We start from the raw sequence: 22,204 nt of genomic DNA, 5'->3' as shown, positions 1-22,204 counted from the left end.
TTTAGCTGGAGATACTAATAACCCAAACTACTTGCTTACAGCCAAGGACGACATGAGTAAAAACCTAACTTAGTGAGGCCAAAATCAGCAGGCAGGTTAGGTGAACAGCCAAGCCAGCCTATCTAAAACAGGCAGCACTTGCACAATCCCTGCAACTGAAATCGGGAAGGTGGGGAGGAGAAAAATACTTGGTGGTGGGATAAGCACGGGGCCATTTTCAAAGACACCTTTGGTCTGTTCTCAATATGGTGTTTTTCCTCTGAGAATTTCAGAAGCCATACTGCAATGGCATGCACCAACAGGTGTAGACATATCTCTCACCAGCACAAAAGTATAAGATGAACCATTGTACGGTAATGTTAATGAAAGTATCCTACACGTTAAACAACTTCACATCATCCCTCCCACATTCATGACATTTTCTCAAGACAAGCAGAAAGTAGTCTCTAATAAAGCTTTGTATAGACAAACTCTCCTTTTCACGGTTCTATAATGTTATATACTTTACAAAGAACCACATGCCTAAAAGTAATTTACTAGATATTAAACTTAAAATTAAATGGCAACACCCTTTTTCTTTATGGTGACCTGACAAAGGTGAACAAATAAATAAAACTTCAAAAAACACATAATAGAATTTACAGCATTCATTACACTATAATCCAAGCTATTATTAAATAGCTAGCATTGCAGCTGAAGACGCAATATACCAACTGAGAGTTTAGAAATACTTTTTATAATAAATCAAAATCCAGTTAAAACATGATAAGACATGAGAAAGCCAAGGAAACAAGAAATATTTATGAACATGAGCATCTCAGAACAAGCCTAGAGTATCCAAACCTTATTTCACTCCTTACTGCTCCCTGCTCGAGGTAGTCCTCACAATACCTGTAGAAAATACATTCAATTATGAATGATCTACTATGCAAAGGCAAACCTCTCACCTCCAGTTCCAAAACAAGCAGTAGCTTTGACAGAAAATTGTCCACCGTAAATGCTTTGGTGAGAGAAGGAGGGGGGGGGGGGGGGGGGGCGGGGAAAAAGCAAGCAGCAGTTAATGCCCTTCCACACCAAGAGAGGCCAGGTAACCCTGGATATAGCCCTGTCTGTCCCACAACATCCAAAAGCCACTTTAGTCTTTTTAGTTCCATGACAAACTCAAGCCCTAGACCCTCCTAAACTGACAGACAAAACTGTGAATTCCTAATGCAACAATGCATTCAACGCTAGTGACTGAGCACATTTCATTGCCATTATTTTAAATAGGGTAAGAATACATCATGTTCAATAACCCAATTATGAGCATCTGCACCATCTTCACAGTAGCCCTCATGTCTACACTCTTGAAAATTATTTTTAGCATATTCATTTAGAAATCATTCCTATCTTTTCTATTTCACAGCCTGATAACATGCAATTCTTTATCAACTACAAGATTTGATTATCTAAGGGGCTGGACAAACAAACTGCAGTAATTTACTGTAGAAAAAGTAATTTTGTGGGTTTAAAATGAACATTAAGGGAGTCTAAATCAAGTTCCACTTCATAATTACTCATTTTATGAACATGTGTTGACATTTTTCAGCATATGGCCATTTTTTCTAAAACAGAATCTCAAGTTAAATTTCACGTAAGTGATTTAAACTGTTTCCCAGCACTCATGCTTTTACTCTTATCTCCACCAGACACAAGACTGCAAGATTTCCTGATAACCACCCACTTGGAAGCAAGAGAGAGAGAAACCAACACAAATCCAGAGACATTCTGCCATTCTTACTTCCCAAATGAGCATACCCGATGCCTCTACTGAAGAGCTCAATCATTTTTTTTTTGAAAGGAGAAGGATGCACATCCAGTATCATCACAAAACTGTTGCACATCCTTATTCCAGTCACACAGGGCCCCTACAAGACCCTTCTTCCCTTAACAAGACTGACATGTTGTGACTTTTTGTCTGCTTTACACCTTCCTTTCCACAGCTGATATGCGCCCATCCTAAACACCACTGCGCCCCCGTCTAACACACTTCTCATTTCAGAAATATTTGTTAACTTCACATTTACTTCTAGTCTCTCATTTCAAACCATCTGTAATAAGGAACAGTCCAATAACTCACTATCATCAAATCTTTTTATCGTAAGATAAAGAGCATGAGAATATTAAATGCAATAGCATTCACAAAATTGACAAGAAAGTAGGGCAATCCACAAATGTAAACAAATACAGGACATCCTTTCCGTAAGGAAGCCAAGGAACAAACACATTACACAATGCATTTTATAAAAAGCAACATTCAGTGTTTAGTGAAGGTGCAATACAATAATCTTTTACAGAGGTATAGCAAGCAAAACAAAATACTGAATAGGACTATAAAGAAAATCATTAATTAAATATACAAAAAATGCTGTGTGCCTTTTGAAAGCAATTCTGATTTTGATAAAATCCTTTTACACAACTTTTACTTCAATACACTCCCTCAAAAATACACCCTAATAAGCACAAAATAATAGACATCTTTCGTGCTGATATGCTGCGCTTATCACTAGTTTAAAATTAAAACTAATACTTTTTAATTTTTTTTACTTTAATTGTGCAGGCCCTATCAGCCAATACACTGTTTTCTTGTCTTACAATTTTTTTTAAAATCAAACCTACACCAACCTATCGCAGTTCTCTGCTTTCTGGAAATAATGATCAGATACAGAAAGGAAGCTGATGCAAGAAAACTGCAGAAAATAATTCAGATTGTTTTATAAAGCAGAAAAAGGAAGGAAGGAAAACAGCTATTCAGAATTTGGAAGCTTTTCTAAAACAATTCCAGAACACAGTTAAATTAATTAGGCTTAATTTTTGTATAGCTACATTTTATTATATTAAGAAGATACATAAAAGCAAATTTCTATGACACCATAAGCAGTAAAATACTGAATTTTCACAACTTCATTAAGACCATCCACCACTGCACTGGTTCTTGGAAGATGCTGTGTCTCAGCCACACAATCTCAATCCTCCCTTGTGTCTACCCTGGCACGTGGTAAGCAGCAAGTTGGATCACTGTGCTGCTCTGGCTGAGAGGCACACAAAAAAAAAAGGTCAAAAAAAAGTCTGTGCAGATCTATGAGCTCATGTGATACAGTCTGTATGCTGATCCATTTGTACTTTTGCAAGAGAGGCAAGTAGAATGTTTCAGTAGAAAAAAATTACGTAGCAGCACTGCAATTTTAAGTTGCCTCCTTCATAAGGCCTCACTTAATGGTGAGGCATGAGTTGCTGTGTTACCTTTGGCTGAAACCAACAACTACACAGACATTCTCCAACAGCAAGCTCTGTGGGAGTTGTCTTTTGAACACTATGCACACTTAGAAGTCTGGAAACAGTCGACTCTGTAACCTACCACAAAGATCAAATCTCATTTTCAATAAAGGTTTTAAACCAATTTTAGCACTCTTCAACAAATTTTAGCTAAATTCTTTTTTTGCTCATGGTTTCAGAACAATGCATTTCCACTAGGGAAATCAGAATGTGTTAGAAAACTCTGTAGCAGGAAATAGGATATTTAATGAAAACATATTCTCAGACATTTCAAATCCCATCGCATTCATTAGATAACTTACATGATTTGCCCCTCACCTCATCTTTTGTGCTCACAAACCAAGTGCCTCATACAACCACCACACAACTTCGGGTCAAGAACACAATGCCTTTAGTGCTATTCCCTCTTGAGGCAGCAAACTAAACATTAAATTGCAAAGTATCTAACAACTCTAAAAATCTACTTAAACACAGTAGCCAAATAATTAACTGTCATTATTTCCTGCTTACTCAGAGCACTACTGAAATGCTTAATCTTATTTTTTTTATAAAACAAATTTCAAAATGTTTTGGAAAAGGTTAAAGTATCTAAACATAAAAACCAGCAGTTGCTTGATGTTTCTTACTTTTTCAGCATTTCTATACTGAAAGACTAACTTAACTTTTTTTTAAATAACAGACTCAGTATTCTCGTTTCTTCCTTCCACTATTTGTGGCTTAATCCTGGCATCAAAAAATTTCATCCAAAGGATGGCATTCATGCCGCCAACCCACATATACTTTTTGGCAGACTGCAAAGAAGTTGGTGCTCCTCACAAAGCAGCTCTGTGCTACGTGGCGACTGATGCCAGTAAAATACTACCCCAAAGTGAAGCCTAGTATATAAACTGCATGTGAGCATCAGAATTCACATTCTGAAAATTCATTTATATTGATGAGTAACAAAGTCTTCAAATTCCTTCTAACTAAAAAGAAAAAAATTTACAGAGTTTGTGTCACCCTACATTTCACTTTTAACTGGAAAAAAACCCACTAAAGAACAGAGAAAATATAAAAACCACTCATGGAGAGCATGAGCAAAAAAAAAGATTCCAATGCAAGATATTTCCTTCTCACATGCCTTTAAGTAATTATTGCTTTCAAGGCTCTTTGTCTATCCTTTGACACTGGAAACAGATGAGGAATTGTATCTTGAGCAGAAAGAAAGACTGGTTCATAAAAAGAATAAAAAACAGCACCAGGGATCTGTGCATTAATTTTTTTCCCTTATAAATGCATAGTAAGTGATAAGATTTTTTTCAGCTCAGCTTATCTTTTGTAGTCTAACATACTTCTAATAGGACCATTAATAGCAGGGTATAGAAATATTAAATGAAAGACAGTAAGAGATGCACCATCTTCTACTCCCCAATTCCTCAAGAGCTGGTTCCCTGAAATCCAGTACTTCCATGCAGCTGGCAAGCTTAACTCAGCTCAAGCTATTAGATGGACATTGTTACCAGATTTCTATAAGCAGATACTGTTTTCAGGAACTAATGGACTTGGTTGATGAAATAGAATCATTAACCAGACATGAGAGTAAATAACCTTTGTAGGTACAGTATGCAGCAACTCTTTTCTACAGTTTGAAGACCATGAGCACTCTGAAATACGCATATACAGATATATAAAATACATTGTTATATATGCTTATAATAATGTAGAAGCTGGCCTTGGTGAATAACATTAAGCACATGAACCAAGTTCTCAGATCATTTCGCATTGCTTCTTGTTCCTATCATTTTTCTAGAGAACTGCCAGGGGCATGGGGAACCAAAAAAACCCCCCACATTCTCTTTCTTAATCGAACTTTGCTGTTTTAAATTCACACCTGCTTTTTATGCACCTATAAGCTAACTGAATCTCGATCAAACTATTTGGCTCCAAAAGATCTTCTACCCCTTCCCTACACTGCAAAGCAAAAAAATTACCATGCAAGATACAGAACTCTGTTCCCCACGAAGAGAAGGCAGGCATTTATAAACTAGGGCAATAAATAAAAGCTCAAAGCATACACTCATGGTCATCACAGTTGTATGACACATTAAAACAGTGTTTTGGTCATTATCCGCATAGAACTGTAATCAGCTTGAAACTTCCTTGCGTAAACACCTATATATTTGCATGCAATTATCCTGTGGCAACAAGTGGACTTAAAAGGTTGTAACACACTTGTGAGATCAGCTTCTAGCTTATTGATTGTATTTTTTAAGTGGTAGTGAAAAAACATTTTCAGCAACAATCAACAATAAAATAGCTTACATTTGGCAAAATAAGTTAAGACGTTAATCAGAGCAAGTATAAAATTGAAAATAAATATGTAAAAATATATTTTGTTGATAGCAGCACTCTTCAGCACTATAGCAACAATCTACCTGCACTGGTCGTGGCAACAAAGTTTTGCTTTTCAATCCATCTGATAATGAAACCTTTCCAGAAACCTGAGCCTACAATGCTGCTTTTCTTAACAAGTCAGGAGGCCTTAGTACAGTATACAAATGAAACCTTGAAATAGCAAACAGACCTATTCCTGATTATCAGTGGAGGAGTCATCTTCAGAGCTTAGCAGGCTTCAATTTTTATGATTTTTACGTGTTTATAATTTTTCTTAAGTACATTAATATGTTCTAGGAAGAAATACTATTTTCTCTTTTACCAGCTTCCCAACTTCAGAATCTTACAAACCATCCCTAAAACCTAAAATGTAGTTTTAGAACATAAAAATTGTTGTACTACATCTTTCAACCTCACTAGCCAACTGCAACTTGCCAAGGGACGTTCAGAAATAGAACTGTTCACTGAATAAGTACACTGTCCTGCATAATGCAGTCTACAGAGATTCAGCTCCTATGCTAATTCCATAGTGTCAATTGCCACGATCACATACGTAGTAAGGCTTGATCTCATCCACAATTTAACCTCACATATATTGTATTTCTTTTCCTGAATGTACCAGGGATGCCTCAGATCACCATAATTCATTTAAAAATATTTTTATCACCAAATCCATTCATTGCCTTCATTTACAAAAAGCTTGCTGAAATTTCTTTATTGTCACACAAAACTCCAAATGCTAAGGGAAATCTTCTTTAATACAGTTTCAAAATTAGAATTTTGGTTTTTTATTATTATAGCCCATTACACACAGTAACATGGCATACTAAGATAATACTGCTCCTGTTTTTAAAACTCAGATTATAGAGGTGTAATAGAAATTTAATTACTTACATTAAGCTAATTACAACAAAGACAAATGCATTTACGTTGTTCTTTTTATCAGTGAAAAAACACTGTATGACTATGGTTTTAACTATTTTTAATGCAGGTTTGTCATATCACACTCTCTACTTCCTGCCCCAATATTTAACAAAAAAATAAATAGCTGAAAGTAGTACTGCTCTATAACAAGGAAGAAGGTTGGAGCTGTTTTGCATACGGAAATACAGTAAATATTCAGCAATGATAGTAGGCTTTACTCAAAATCCAGGAATAGAAGAAAACTTCCTATGTTTTGTATTCTCCCCGATGACTCAAAGCCTCTCCGAAATAATTGCAGCCAAGTAATTTGGAGGGACCACTTTACCTCCCAGTAACTTCCTGACTGAAATAGGTAGTTCACAGATTATTTTCAGCTCCTTACAATCAGCTTGCAGTCTATGGTCAGCCTGCAGTTTATGTGTCACCTCCCTCAGGACTAACAGTTAAGCATCAGCAGAGCAAGTCAGTGGCAACAACTGTCTTAGAAGCACCTTACAAGCATCAATTTCAAAACAAAAGGTAGATACAGCAGAGCTAGTATTTAATTATGAAAATTTACCTGTGGAAGTTTCTTGGTGGGGTATTTTTTCCCCCACTCCTGTAATACTAAAATATTCAAGTATTGTAGGTAGATTTATCATTTATCTGCAGACTACCTCATCTATGAAAGTTGAGGCAGATTCTTAGAACTACTGTTGAACTACAGGAGAGTCCCAGGACCTCCCTGGATATGAAGTATCAAAAGTAGTAAAGGACAAGCAGTAAAACAAAGCAGGTAAACTGAAGGCGTTCAAGTGCATGGAAGAACATATCCAGTTAAGACAGTTTCCTGTCTTCTTCAAGGCTTCAGACAGAACCACATTTGGTCACTTCACAGCAGTTCTATGAGCTGGGACATTTTTATGGAAACTGCCTTTGTGTTCTAGCACTTAAGCTGCCTGCCATCAAAAGAAAGTTTGAATGACCCCTTAAAGCAGGAAAGCAATTAAAAAATTTAAAAAAAATGTATGCTTGCTGACTATCTGCCACAATGACTTGGGATATAAGAATTCATTTCAAGGTAATAGGACTGGTAAAAGACATACCATGAGAACCTACAGAACAACAGAAGAAGCTTTATTATATTCCAAATATCCCCTTATTCTATTACTGAGCAGTAGTTACGTTTGGGAGCACATCTTGAGAGACCACCACATCCATTTTCCCCATCAGACACTATTTTTTAACTACAAAAGCACCTAGAGATAAAAGACTAGATGCTTTGGCAGAAAACAATGTAGCCACTGACTACAAAAAATAAAATTAAAAATCATTCTTTGGGTACAACTAAAAGCAGTAAATGTCCTTGTTACTCCTATGATTTCATGCACAAAGGCAGGTCAGAAAAGAGCATTTTCCTCTGTGTGGATACCAACATGAAACTTTGGAGTATTTGTTTGGTTTATCTTGTAGTCATGTAGGAGTTTTTTTCTGCAATACAAAAGAAGAGATCTGTCTCAGAAATAAGTATCACAGAACATCATACTGTACTTGCAATTAATTTTCAACAGCAAAATTAACTTAGACAAACATTATCATCCATGCAACACTAATTACATTAGGATTATTATGTGATTTTTCAGAATATCATTCTAGAATTAGCATATACCACTTGAAACAGTATCAGAAACAATTTCATTCACATGCTACTCCACAGGTATTTGGCATTCTGGAGCCCTAGTGCCCAGCCAACAGAGTCTTCTTTTTTCATATGCTACCTAGAAGTCTCAGGAAAATATTTCTAAAGGCAAACAGACTAGAATTATTCTGAGAATCTTCCCCTTGCTATCTGAAATGCAACATGATGCCTCTTAGATATCCTCAAAATCTAGTGCAAATGATTATTTTACATTACCATACTGGCTTTCAAAACATGCATACTTAGTCACCTGTCTCCACAGTACAGCTCTGACCATCAGCCAACTACTGGGATACTGGCAGGTCTAAAATACACCTGTGTATTTGCAGCACATTGATTTACCCAGCCAGCGAGAGGGTGAGGAGGAAGGTGCCACCCTGGGAGACTGCACCACCACCTAAGCACAGGGAACATGCATAAAGAGCTGCCTCAGCTGTATCACAGTACTACATACACTGTTAAACTTAATTGCAGATGCACATTTTATTCAATAGTGTTCAAACAAAAGAACCTGTAAATCAAAGCTAAAATTTACAGTACTTGGTCCTTTCATTAAATCAGCTTCTTATTACACAGCAGCCATGAGGAACTGTTTACAATATATTAAAATACACCTTCATGAATGCAGCAAACAAGTCAGGGTGCGGTTGCCTCGCAATTGGCAGGGAACATGTGGTTTTCAAATATTTCCAGTTCTGCTGTGCAGTAGCTTGGGTTTAAGGCAGCATAATGCAGCAGGTTAAAACACATTCAGAGTTATCTCATGCCATCACCACAACTACAAGGTGTGCCTTTTGGCTCTGCTATAGATACTCTTTATTATTCATCTTAGTTTGCTTGCCTGTTCAAAGAAAAACATCATTTATTTACAATAAGGTATACAGTAAAGCACTCCTATTTCCATAAAAAGAAGTTCAACCATTTAGGATCTGCTAAAGGAGACAATGAGCATACAAAAAACTATTAGATGTAATACCTCCAAAAAGTTCAAGAATATATATGGAAGTTTAGAATAGCAAGATCTCTCATTGAAGGGTCTTAAAGAAACCCCATTCTCATAGGATGAAAGTGTGACAAATTACCTGGAAATTGTAACAGATCAATAAATATCAAGTGGGAGATAAGCAGAAGCAAAGAGCTGTTTTAAATGGCAACCAGGGGAGGGAGATGATGTACTGATAATCTTTCTCAATGATTTACACTCTGACCTGTGCTCATAAACAAGGAGTAAACTGACAGATACAGAAACTTCTGCAAACTCTGCAAAGCTAAAAAGTTTGATATTCTGAATTAGTGATAAATACCTTCTGTAGCTAGCCAGTGACTTTCAAATAAGGGTATGCACAGTGACAGGCCAATTGTGAAATAAAATGTTAGATGAAATCCACTAACAATAAATGCAATATGAAGAGAAAAAATAACCTTAAGTCAATCTACTTATTAACAGGCTTCACATTTTTTATTAACCCTTCAGAAAAAGGCTTGAAGTCACTATGGGTAACTCACTGAAAATACCAGCTTTACACCATCAAAAGGTAAGCAAAAATAATTGGGATATTTTAGAAAGGAAAACAAAGAAATCACCACCACATACAATCTACCACAGTTGTTCTTGTCTACTTTTTGTCACTCACACTGTTCAAGCAGATAGAGGGACTAGAGAAAAAGTAACAAACAATCAAAAGATGCAGCACAGTTTCCATACAAACAAAAACTACGGACAATTATGGCTTTGGAAGGAATAAAAAGGCACAGCTAATATCACGAACAAAAGCAGGAAATAGTTACCCTTAGTATACAAGGATTGGTGAAATCGCAGTAAGATAACAAGAGTTTAACAAGAAATTTAAAAGCAATTTTCTTCTCCACAAAATATAATTGTGACTACAGGAAAAGATCAAGGTCAGAATTATAGTTTGATTCAAGAAGTGAATCCACTGAAGATCAGGCACTTATTAATCTAACACCCCAAATCTGTCATCTCCAGCGCTGGCAGTCCTGAAGCTAGTAAAACACTGTAAACATAGCTGCTTGTAATATACTGTTTCTTACATTTTTCCCCTCAGGTTAACATAAAAAAAAAAAAGGGGGGGGGGGGGGGGGGGGGGGACGACGACGAGCTGCTCTTAGGTAAACTTTTAGCAGTACTTATGGCTTAGATTTAACAGTTCCCAAAACCGATACATAGAAAACAGTTTTAATTCATAAGCATCTCAGTCACTCTCAGATTATCAAAGGAAGCAGTGTTCTCTCATTTTTCAGTAATATGATATTGAGCATTTCCTGAATGCTACCAGAACTTTCACTTATTAAATCAAAGTTTTCTAGCCACAATTTGGGGCAAGGGAGGGGGTGGAATGTCACAAGGGTCACAAATGAGTCACCTGAAAACTACAGACTAACAGCCAAAGTTGAACAACATGCTTCATTAAGGAGCCCCTATAAACCTGAAACAAACTCCATGCATTTCTGTATCATTAGAAGATTCATATTAGGTTGAATTACGCTGTAACAAAAGAAAAAGAGGTTTTTAAAATAAATGTCAGGATACCAACAAGAACTTAGATTCTTCTTCATTTTTTTGCACCAAATTTTCAACTGCTCAAGGCTTGCATTCAATCCTTATAAGCATCTCTTATTTGTAAAGCACATAATTTAAGATTATGCAATTGCATTATGGCTGCCCCAAAATACTATGTGCTGAAAGCACCAAAGTGTTTACAGACAAATCTTGCCAAACAATCATTCCATCAAAACCACAACTCAACCACTACTTGAGCTAAACTTGTTTGAACTAGACTGAAATACAGATGTGAAGTATCATGTTCATACTAAATTGCAAAATAAATGCCCAGGAAAATAAAAACAACACACCTGTTGGAATGCATTCACAGAAGCAGTCTGTCATGCAGAGAGCTGGCAGTGATACCCATGTCATTGTAATACAGATTTGAAACAGGAGAGGAGAAAAAAGCAGAACAGTAAGTTTCATTATAGGAACACAAAATATTCGTAATTACCTCAGATCACTGACATTTTTTAGGTGAGTTGTTCTCCCCATCCGCACGCACACACACCCCCCCAAATTGCACTCAAAAACGAAAGGAGAGACACAGTCCCAGCAGAAAGGGGAAAATAAGAGAACCAAGGAATCTGTCACCTATAGATTTCAAGTACAGCTTAAAATATAACTGGATTATTCTCATTCAACAGCTGCACATTGTATACAGAAAAAGACTTTGTCTCATCCTAGTTTCTAGTGTCCAGAATGACCCACAGCAGCCTCAATTAACTTCCTCATTGCAGAAGGATATAAAAACAAAAGCATTACAGAAAAATTGTGGCTGTGAATTCTCTCATGAGATAGCAGCTATACTATACTCAAAGTTGCATTTGTTACAACCTACATTATTTTTGTTTTACAAATAAAAGCAACACCAGCTTTCAGATAAGCTATTTCCTTTTACAGTTTGAGTTGTTGCTCTTTAAAAATATATTTACTAGCTTTGCTGGTCTACAGAGAAGGCAACATAAAAAGACCCAGAAACATCTGAAGTTACCACACTATGTTTAGGATGTGGTTTGATGAGCAAATCTTTTGCTGCAGCTTCTTGCCTCTCTACTTGCCTTCTCAATTGTGCAACCATGTACGAGGTGGAGGAGGATAGAGAGCAAAATGACTCAATGACTCATGCAGCACTGACGTACTTGGGAGAGAGGCCCAGAAGCAAAGGCTAGCAGGAAAAGAGGCCAGCCATAATGTAGTTTCAGGTATAGATCTGACACATAAGGCACCTTAGTTCATCATTAAGTAAATTATGTTAAGTTGCAAGTGCCTTTCCTAGGCTGTCAAACAAACAGGTTTGGGAGATACATCCCAAATTGATATTGAGAATATCAAAACCACAAAGAACAGTAAGTGAAATCCTGGCCTCCAAAACTTGCACTTAAGCCCATTTCAGTCTTAGGTGCTTACACGAGCTTAGAGCTTTCAGATTTAAATAAAAAAACCTAATTTTTTTTTAAATTATGTATTCTGTCTTAACCATATGTTTTTTCTTTGGGCATATAAGATTGGCTAACTAACATTCAGAAAAAGAGAGCCATTTGGCAAGCAACAGATTAACATGGGATACCTCTGTATAGTTTAGCTTAGGTAGCAATTACCTAAGAATTTTGGAAAATTCACAAAACACCCTCCAATCAAAAATAGCCCAAACTGCAATTAAATTATATTAGTAAGTGTTAATACAAAATTTATAACTGCAATTATAGACCATTTTAGGGAAGAAGAGCTGAACTCATTCACTGAAGAGCCCTTCTAAGTACTTCTCAAAAAAACACACTAAGGAAAAAAGTTATTAACATTTTTAATAATATTCTAATCTGAAAGAAGCAGGGAGGACCTAAACTGTTGTTAATTTATCTGTAACACCACAGCATGTGTTAAAATTATGTTTACCCTTCCCTCAGCTGTCCCTGTTTTAGGAAACATGAAAAACTCCACCTGCATACAAGCAAATTAACTCTTCCCTGCTCCATCATGTGAAATACAAACTCTTCATGTTTAAAAAGAAAAATCCAGCTAAGTCCATGTCAGCATTTCACTGCAGCAATTACATTTCCTTTGGCAGAAATAAAAGAGCTTCAAAGTGTAAATAAGTCAATTTTGCTACACGATGATCCTTCCCCTCCATCAAGACCCTTCTAAGTTCCCACAACTTATTTTTTCTAAAAGTCATTCTGTAGTTGAGTCCATTAACAACATAAAGCCTGCAAGAACAAAAGGTCAGAAACTGTTACAATGAATTGCCTATAGCTATGAAGCTAAAGTCAACAGAAACAACACAGAAAAGTCCAGATACAGTTTAGCTATACACTGTGGAATAGATCTTCAAAACAAACCGGAGGTTTCTTTCTCAGCCCACTTCTGTTCAAGCTTCTTCACAATGTGAGCTTTCTACTGCATGCCAAAAATTTTTCAGGCAAAACTTTTAATTTAATCTGACAAGAAAAGAAAAGCTTTCCAAATTCATTTGGAAATGCGTTTTGAGGATATTTCAAACCCAAAGCGACTCCCTGAAGTTATTCATCATGAGCTCCATATACTAAAACCAGTTAAAAAAGTGCTCTGCTTCCCCCAGGTTTCATAGCCCACATGGCACTTTATTCCTACATTTCAAAATAAACAGACACCAAAAAATACACCTCCTTTCCCTCAACAAGCTTAGTGTTCTGCCACCGTTTATCTGTACTATGAAAAGCACTTCATGTCTGCCACTTTCAAGGTTTAAGTATTCAGAACAATGGTATTTTATCTTATGCTGAAACAGAGAAAGACTAAATTTGACTGCTGTCTTTACCCTCCATAATTTCCTTCACTTTTCCATTTACACAGCAGGAAGTGGCACATTCTGTATTGCAGTAGCCAAATACTCACAAAACCAAGTTTTATGCAAGACATGTGAATTCTTACCCTGCTCATCAATTCCTTTAGATAGTTGTAGGTTCACAAAAATCTTCAGACTTTCATTCCTGTCAGAGTTAATATCTGGTCAAGTCCAAAGAATGGTTTTCACCTAAAATACATCAAAAGTTGGAGATCTGATTTTATAGCCACAGCATCACGAGTCACACACATACAAAAAAATACCCCTTTTTCCTCCAAAGTAAGTATTCTAAACTTGTTCTCTTTTGTAAAAACCGTATCAAGAAAATTTTGTTACAACTGTAACTGTAAGAAATTCACATGAAACATAAACAATTCACAGAGCAAACTGATAAACTAAGACTACATGGCAAGTTCAATTATGGATGCACCATATGCTTCAATATTCCCTTAGATATACAGAAGGAATCAATTTGTTCAACACACAAAATGCCCTTTTGGTGAGACAGTCCTTCAGCTGAACCATTGGTTTGAAGGTTTGCTGAAAACACCACACATTGGCATCTCACAGTAGTAACAGTAACTTAAAACGAGCACAGGAGTAACACAGTTTTCAACCACCTAGTTCTGCTGAAGGAACGGATACCCTAAAGTGGCAGAAGAACTCACCAGATCCATACATTTATTAGCAGAAACAACCAGTGGGTTTGTGCTTGGTGGTTTGGGTTTTTTCCTAGTCAACCTTCCTCTGATAAAGTGACCTTTACCAAAGTCTCTGCTGTGGTACACCAGTAGACTTAGACGTACAAAGCTACTTCAAGTTTTGTAACTCTATGTCCCTCTCACTTTACACATGACCAGAACTGTGAATCATTAAATTCTAAATATGAAATGTTTATGTCCCAGCAAATATATCCAACCAAGAAGCTTCTTACATACAACTTAAAGTCACTATCACAATAAAAGTACAAAAATTGCAGGCATTAATAAAGTTTGTCATTATCCTCAATTTAAAAACATGGAAATGTGATTATAGCTGGAGCACGTGTTCTATTGGGTTTTACTTTTCCTTTTTGCAGGCTGGAGTTGAGGCTTACCTTTCAGGAGATGCAGTGACGGTACAGTCACACTATAAAGCAGTATGCAAAATCAGTACATTTTTTCTTGGTAAAAAACTCTCAGCCAGAAGACAACCTGGTATAGGTCTATAGTTCATCTGCAGCACACCCCTCCTGCCCATTAATTTCTCTCTTCTTCCCGCAATCATTAGCCAACGGTGCAGTTAATTACCGTTTGATCTACTTGATTCATGAGGATGCAATTACACAAAGCAGAATTTAGCTGTTAAGAACAGTCTCCATTTTAACTACTAAAACACATGAAAACAAAGACTAATCAAGCTAGTACTCTGTATCATGAATTCTCCCACCAGTGAAAATGGAAAGAATTGTCAAAAAAGGATAAAACTCATTAATTGAAGCAATTCTTACACAACTTTTCAAACCCATCAGCTTAAAAAAAGAAACAAAGTATCAGCAATGCTGACTACCTGCCCACAGAACCTTAAGTTGCCTTTGCAAAAAAATACTAATGCCCCACTAGTGCCTTCCACTCTTCAGTGCTAAACCAATTCCCCTATATGCTCAAGCAATTTTAGATCAGTCTGATGAAGTCACAAGAACACAAATTTATGATCAAGTATGAGAAACTTTCAGCACAGGCCATCCTTACAGTTTCCTGAATGACATACAGAGAAGGCATTCAGTTCAATCCAAGCTGATGCATTACTGTTTGCAAAAGGCACATCACAGCCTGGGAGCGCCTGTTCTCCAGGCACTCCCTAGTAAGAGCAGAGTGCTGGACATGCGGTCAGGAGCAAGACATGTTGAACCTTCTAAAAGTACACGGGTACATGAGCAGCAGCACTACCACTCTGGATGACTCCAAGATAGGGGAAGGTATTTTACCAGGAATTTCTCTTCCCCCCCCCCCCCCCCCCCCAGTCAGCTTTTTGGGAAGGAAGGTGGTGTTATGAGTTTTTTGAGGCTTTTTTTTTTTTTTCGTGAGGGTGTGGAAACCAAAAACTAAAACATTTAAAGATACTTACGCTTGCTAGATTATTTCTTCAAATTCACCACTTGGGAAGCTAGGGACTAAAGACAGACAGGACTGCATTCGCCTCGGCTGCAGTTGCTTTAAAGGAGGCTTAGTTTCCATAATTAAACCTGCATTTGGTATATACTGAAATGCAGATACAGCCAGCGAGATCTTCAAATTCAGCCTTCTTAGGTTTTGACTGGAATATCTGAATTATTAAGTTGGCTCATTTTTGCTATCCTAAATGTTTATTTGGTGTAGACCACTGTCATGGAAGAAAACAGTGACAGAAAGCAGTTTTAAAATAATTCCCACACATATGCAAACCTCCCTCTCCAACTAAAGATTGGCTTAGGCTACAAGTCAGAAATATTTCTAGCCATTGTAATATTTTGCCACTAAGAATATCCAGTTTTTAACAGGAAATTTGTTTAACACCACACTTAAGTGGCAAAGAAAGAAAAATTAATCCACATTTACCATACTACAATTTTCTTCAGCTTATCCATCCTACAAGCAATGCCACACACAGAAAGTTCACACATAAAGGAAACTCAAGTCAGAAGTAACAACAGTTTTATTTCCCTTCCTCTTATTTTCATCTCCCAATCCCTCAGTCCACAAAACACAAATACTATTTGTATTTCAAGATATCTAGGACACCAGACAGACCTTCATCCAAGAACAGTAACATCTCCACAGCGTCCCATATAAAAGCCACCCTTATTTCATATAAATTAAGGCAGAGACTCCCCACTCTAAATGCAGCCTTGCATTGTCCTGAAACGTTCATAAATCACACATAGCAACCTACTTTTTGGTTTATACAAGTTTATGGAGTTTTAGCAGACCCACATTACTATAAATATTACTTCAACAGTAAGGTTAGGAATCTCAGCAACAAAAATGAAATCTATTAGAAGAAGCACAAAGCATCACAATTAGCTATACTAATATCTTAGCTGATAAGCCCTTTTACTTTCACTTTTATTTTAGAAGCTCCTGAACAGTGAAATTTCTGTAAGCTATGCATTAAATAGTTTCAAACTTGAAAAAGTTTGGAACCATAAACACTGTGGATGTTCTTTTCCTTCATGTGACACAAGCAGAGCTGGGGGAGGAGGGCAGTCAATGTTCACCTGAAGCAGATACAAAAGTGAACTAATGAAAAACAAGAAAAAAAGTAGACATGCACTATGACAGTTTACAGATGTGGCCTGGACAAGGTTTTGACTTCAGTTTTAACACAGACCACTCATGGACAGTGCACACTTTTATGTTTTAAAAGAACAAACCATAGTTTAGAAAGCCCATGCCTGTGACTACAGAAAGCAAGTTGCAAGTAGATCACAAAAACAAGTTTGTCCTGTACAGGTGATAAAAAATAAACTTTCCTCATGGGAATAAAATGAACTCTAAGTGGTATAAAACTGGAGTTAGTTGAAAATCTGTGTGACAACCCACGTAATTTCATGGCAGATTAAAAGATTCATTTAAATAATCCAAGAAGCATGAAGCCATTCCAATAGGCACTGTTTACATTTTTATTTCATCTGTGTCCAGTGACTAAATTAACAGGAAAAAAGTAACATTGGCAAGATAGCAAGAGTGTCTCATTTTACATAATTACATTTGTATTTTTTCAATTTACATAATTACACCTGATAAATCTTATTCCATAAGGTGAAAGGCATGACAGCTGTGACAAGCACAGGCTACAAGTTGCTTTGTCCTTATGTCCTGAAACACTGCCTGGTGTCTTATAATGAAGCTAGTTTATATTAGCTGTACTAGTTCACATTAAACAAACCTGCCGATAGCCCATGGCACAAGCTGCAGTTGCAAAAGAAAATCATGTTGTGCATGTCCCAACAAGTTTTAGCTAAAGTTATAGTCTTTGGCAAAAAGCAAAGTCATATGACTGAAAATGTTACCACAGGAAAGGTCTGAACCCAAGACCAGGGTCTAAATTCTGAATGACCTGGACTCTGCACCAAGACAGCCTCTATTGCTGCTAGTTCCTGTTCTGCCAGCACCATGTAGCCTGCCATATGTCACAGCAATAAGGTAAAGATACCAGTAGCAAGGACAAAGTGTCTTTTTCCACTGGTTCATGTGGAAGACTGGTCCACACTGGACAAAAATATATTCACTGTCTCCTCTCTGTTCCCACCACCACTTTGTTTGCCTACTTACTGTTTCTGAGAATGCCCACTTTCACATTTCTCCCCTCCCATAAGCATTTATTCTGGCATGACTTTTATTGATTTTAACCATGACACATTAAAATACAGTGCAAAGTGCATCCCTGCATGCAGACCAAACAAACAGCAGTTCACAAATTGAAAGCTGACACTAAGAATGAAGCAGGCAGAAAATGCCTTTTTCCACTCAGTCACACAACCATAACTGTTTGTTTGATGGCTGGCTTAAAAAAAACATAATACAAACCAATATTAATACTCCACACAAAGCAATATCTTAGATAGAAAAAAAAACTTAAAAGAGCAGATATATGTATTGATTAAATCTGCAGCTGTGTGAAACAAGTTTGGCTATGAATTAGAAAGTCTACTTCAAGCTGCATAATATAAATAACCCTTTCTGGAAGCAGTGATATGGTAAAAGAAGTATTCAGTCACAGGTTCCTTATGCGCCTAGGAATAAAAATAGGTATTTCTGAAAATGCACCATCTCAAGCTGTAGGTAAGATTAAATTAACAATATTTGCCTTGCAGTGCTTGTCAGTGCTCTGTCTAAATCTAGTAAACAACTTTTACTCGGCACTAGTGAAATCTCAGCTGAATAAGCATGTGCAGTTTTAGACTGCTTAGCATAAGAAAGATGGCCTTGAAGCAAGTTCAGCAGAGAGACCACCACATGAGGAACAAGGCCAGGATGAGACACCTGGGTTTGTTACACTGGAGAATGCTTGGGAGATCATCTTGCTTTCTACACCTACCTAAAGGGAGGTTACAGCAAAGACTAAGCTAAGTTCATCATCATTATACACCTCCAATTTTATACTGGTGATGCTTTCAGTGCAGTCGTTGGGACCAGATGACCTCCGGCAGTCCCTTTCTGCCTAAATCAGTCTACAACTCCAGGACTACCCATCAAAGTTTTCATCCTAATTTTTGATGCTGCTTCCTGGTTACACGAGTTTTTTAATTACTTCCCACACAAAAGAGAGGGGTATTTACAAAATACTAGCTTTGTGTGGAATGAGTGAGGTTTCCAAACCACCTGTGCAGCATCATATTTGATACAAAACAACTATCACCTAAAAATAAGCAGAAAATTTTGCTGTAAATCCCAGCTGTGCTTTAGCTACCTTTTGAAGTGTGGTAAATAAAAGAATCAAGTCACACAAAATACCAGTTTGCCTGAAGAAGCACAGTTCAGACTACGGTATCAAACTTATCTGGAGGTACAGATATGAACCAGTAAACTGACTTCTGTGCATTTTCCCCTCATTTTTGTACAAAAGAGAGATACCGTATTTCCAGAAAAAAGAGAAGACTGGACCTCTAGCAGACTGACTCACATGCATGCATCAAAACTAACTCTTTAAATGCAAGTGTTTCAGACCTAAAGCATATATGTGTGTCAACCTTCCACAGAAAGACTGGACATTTCTGTGCATACCTGTAGAAGGACTACATCATCTGCTTGTACAGGCCAGCAAAACACCAATGATATGCATGATGTTCTTTAAAAGCTTTTCAGAAAGCGTAACATATTAGATACGAGTTGTATCAGACGAACAGATCAAAAAGTATATTTGTTATTCTATTCCACATCTAAATGGAGAGATTCAATAAGCAGCTCTAGTTTGCAGTTGCCATGTAACTCACAAATAGAAAAGGAATAAAAATCAAACAATGAAACACAGTTTCTGAATAGTAGATTCTGAGAATCTTTTCCCTTGACTCCTGACAGGTACTGTGCTGAAACAGTGTTCAGAAATACTTACAACTGCTACGTGTTAAAAATCAGAAACATCCTGTAAACATTAAAAAAAAAAAAAAAAATTACTTTAAGGGCAACTGAACACTGAAACAGGTCACACAGTGTCCAAGTAAGACTTAGGTACATGATTAAATTTTATCAAGTGTACCTGAACAGGATACCAAATCTGTATCAGTGGCAGGGAAGTGCATAATATCTAATCCAGTATAAAATCATAGTGGTCTAAATAAATAATGCTTAATGCAAATAAGTCATGCTGCTACCTGATATGTATTTTATTTTTGCTTTAATCAAAGCAAACAGAATGATTTATGACACTGATACTTTACATATGACCACTACACTTTTGACCCAGTATCCAGAGTCCTGAAGCCCTGCTTGTAGCACTGCTGAACCAGTGTTCTAACTTTGTCACCTTGAGATAAGTTTGGATGGATGTTATTACATACTCTTGCCACCAAGATAGCTTTCTGTGCTATTCTTCCCTCCTCTTTTTACCAAGAGGAAAGTTAAAAGCATGCGTGAGGCAGCTCTATAGCCTAACGGTCCAGTGCTGGCTGACGCTGAATGGCTGAAAAAGGTTCAAACTTTGTGAGTCTACTATCACCTAAACTGCAAAACTGTGTTATCATGGCAGCCAAAAAAAGTTATCCTACAAGATACATGAATCATTATGGTCCAGTATTAGGCCTTGCAAATAGTCAAGGCAGAAATCAGTATTCTCCTCAACTCTTGAAGGGAAGATGGATCAAAGATCTTCACTCTCAGGAGCGATGGGAAAGAAGGTGAGAATTTACTGAGCTGAGATTGCACATCATATGGCTGTTGCTGAGATAAAGAGGCAGGAAGAAGAATCTGGCCCAGTTACCGCTTCACACAGTGCCACTGTCACAAGCAACCAAAGTCAATATGCAGCTTATTCAAAGACTTCCCCCCTCAGATGGATATAAACACTTTTTCCTCTCTAAAAAGGGACAATCTCACACTGCAATCAACCACAAGTTTAAAAATAAATCATTACAAATCCTGCTTTACCTGCAGCCTTATTGTCTGACATTCAAAAGCATTACAAGTACAGAAGATACAACCTTTTCGCTAAGTCAGAACATCCTCTTTGGATGGTCTACCCTACCACCTGTCCAGTGAGACCCAGAACAATTAGTCAAGTGATGCAGAGACTATGTATCAAATGAACCTGCTTGGCTTCTCAAACAGAACAGGAAGAATTTGAACAAGAAAAATGCTTTAGTTTTAACTAATCAGACAAGCAAAAGCAAGAACAAATCGATCTTTCACACCCATCACACCTCCTTTCAACAAAGCCTTACAACATACTTGCCAGTAAGCACCAGGCAGATGACAGAAGGCCAGGAGCGTCTGGTGACAAGTGAATTGGTAGGACAGTGAAAGGGCAGGATGCCATTCGTGTTTTTACTCCTCTGATGGATCCCAGATGTCCACAGATGTTTGCATGCAGAATGAGTCTGGCCTTAAAACATTCATACAACTCAGTAGTGCATGGGCAAGACTCTTCTTGAGAAGAGCTCCTGGTAACCAGTATTCCATTTTTCAACAATAACAATGTTATACTTTGAAGGGACGGAAGAAAAAAGAAAAAGATGTTTCCCTGATAAAAAGTGATTTGCTCTATCAAAAAAACCTACAAAAGCAGCTCACACAACGGTAGTGTTGAACAATTCTGGAGAGAGGGAGGAAAAAAGAAAACAAAAGCTCACAGGACACTTAACAGCAGAAACCATTAAGCAACCTGAATACAGGTATCTCTACAGGATCCCATTACATTTTGTCTTCTGCATTTTTGGAAGGAAAACTACACAGAACAGGTAATTACATGGACTAACAAAGCCTGGTTGATACATTCAAATCTCTCTCTCATATCTGACCAGATTTGATGTATAAGAATACATACACTCCAGATTAAGTTTCTCCCATGCAATTGCATTAATCACACAGTTTCCCTGGTGACTAATAATATCCTTGTGCGTGCTGCAGCTCTTGACACCACTGGGACTTAATCTCACCCCCACCCAGTAGTCCGCTTTTACAAAGTTTGATGGACTCTAGGTGTGCTTACAGGGCTCGAACAAAAGCCATCAAATTCAAAATATACAGAAGGATGGGGAAAAGGAACAAGCATTAGAGAGAACACACACGTAGACACATACAGAGCCTTACCACACAAGTTGGTTTCCATAGGAAATCAAAAACTTTTGAGAGCAACCTTGCCTCAGACCTGTTATCAGAAATCTAGGATACAGCAACTGCAGTCTCAGAAGTGACAGCCATGCCACACAGATACTCAAGCTAGCTCTGAGCTAAAGAACACTATCCACACATTTGCTAGAACTAGGCAAAAAACAAAATGGAAAAACTCCAAGGGTGACAATGTGAGGCACACTGGCTGCTGACACCGTGCCCTGTGAGAATCAGAGACG

The 22,204-nt window shown here is 37.3% G+C and overlaps 1 protein-coding gene across 12 annotated transcripts in view; it reads right to left on the bottom strand.

Annotated features, from left to right (window-relative positions):
* The window catches only part of SIPA1L1 (signal induced proliferation associated 1 like 1), a 221,412-nt gene that overhangs the window by 186,785 nt on the left and 12,423 nt on the right, over positions 1-22,204 (bottom strand). For 8 of the 12 annotated variants that reach the window (XM_055798039.1, XM_055798124.1, XM_055798090.1 and 5 more), the window contains one exon: positions 13,767-13,869. The exons of 3 other annotated variants lie outside the window; for them this stretch is intronic. The gene's annotated coding sequence lies outside the window, so the exon portion shown is untranslated. Of the gene's footprint in view, positions 1-11,164; positions 11,207-13,766; positions 13,870-22,204 lie in introns of all 12 variants that reach the window. One more of the 12 variants, XM_055798044.1, reaches the window with a different exon arrangement.

This window comes from Falco peregrinus, chromosome 1 (genome assembly GCF_023634155.1).
Source record: "Falco peregrinus isolate bFalPer1 chromosome 1, bFalPer1.pri, whole genome shotgun sequence".
In the NCBI taxonomy this organism is placed as follows: domain Eukaryota; kingdom Metazoa; phylum Chordata; class Aves; order Falconiformes; family Falconidae; genus Falco; species Falco peregrinus.
This window is presented reverse-complemented; position numbering and strand designations above follow the sequence as displayed.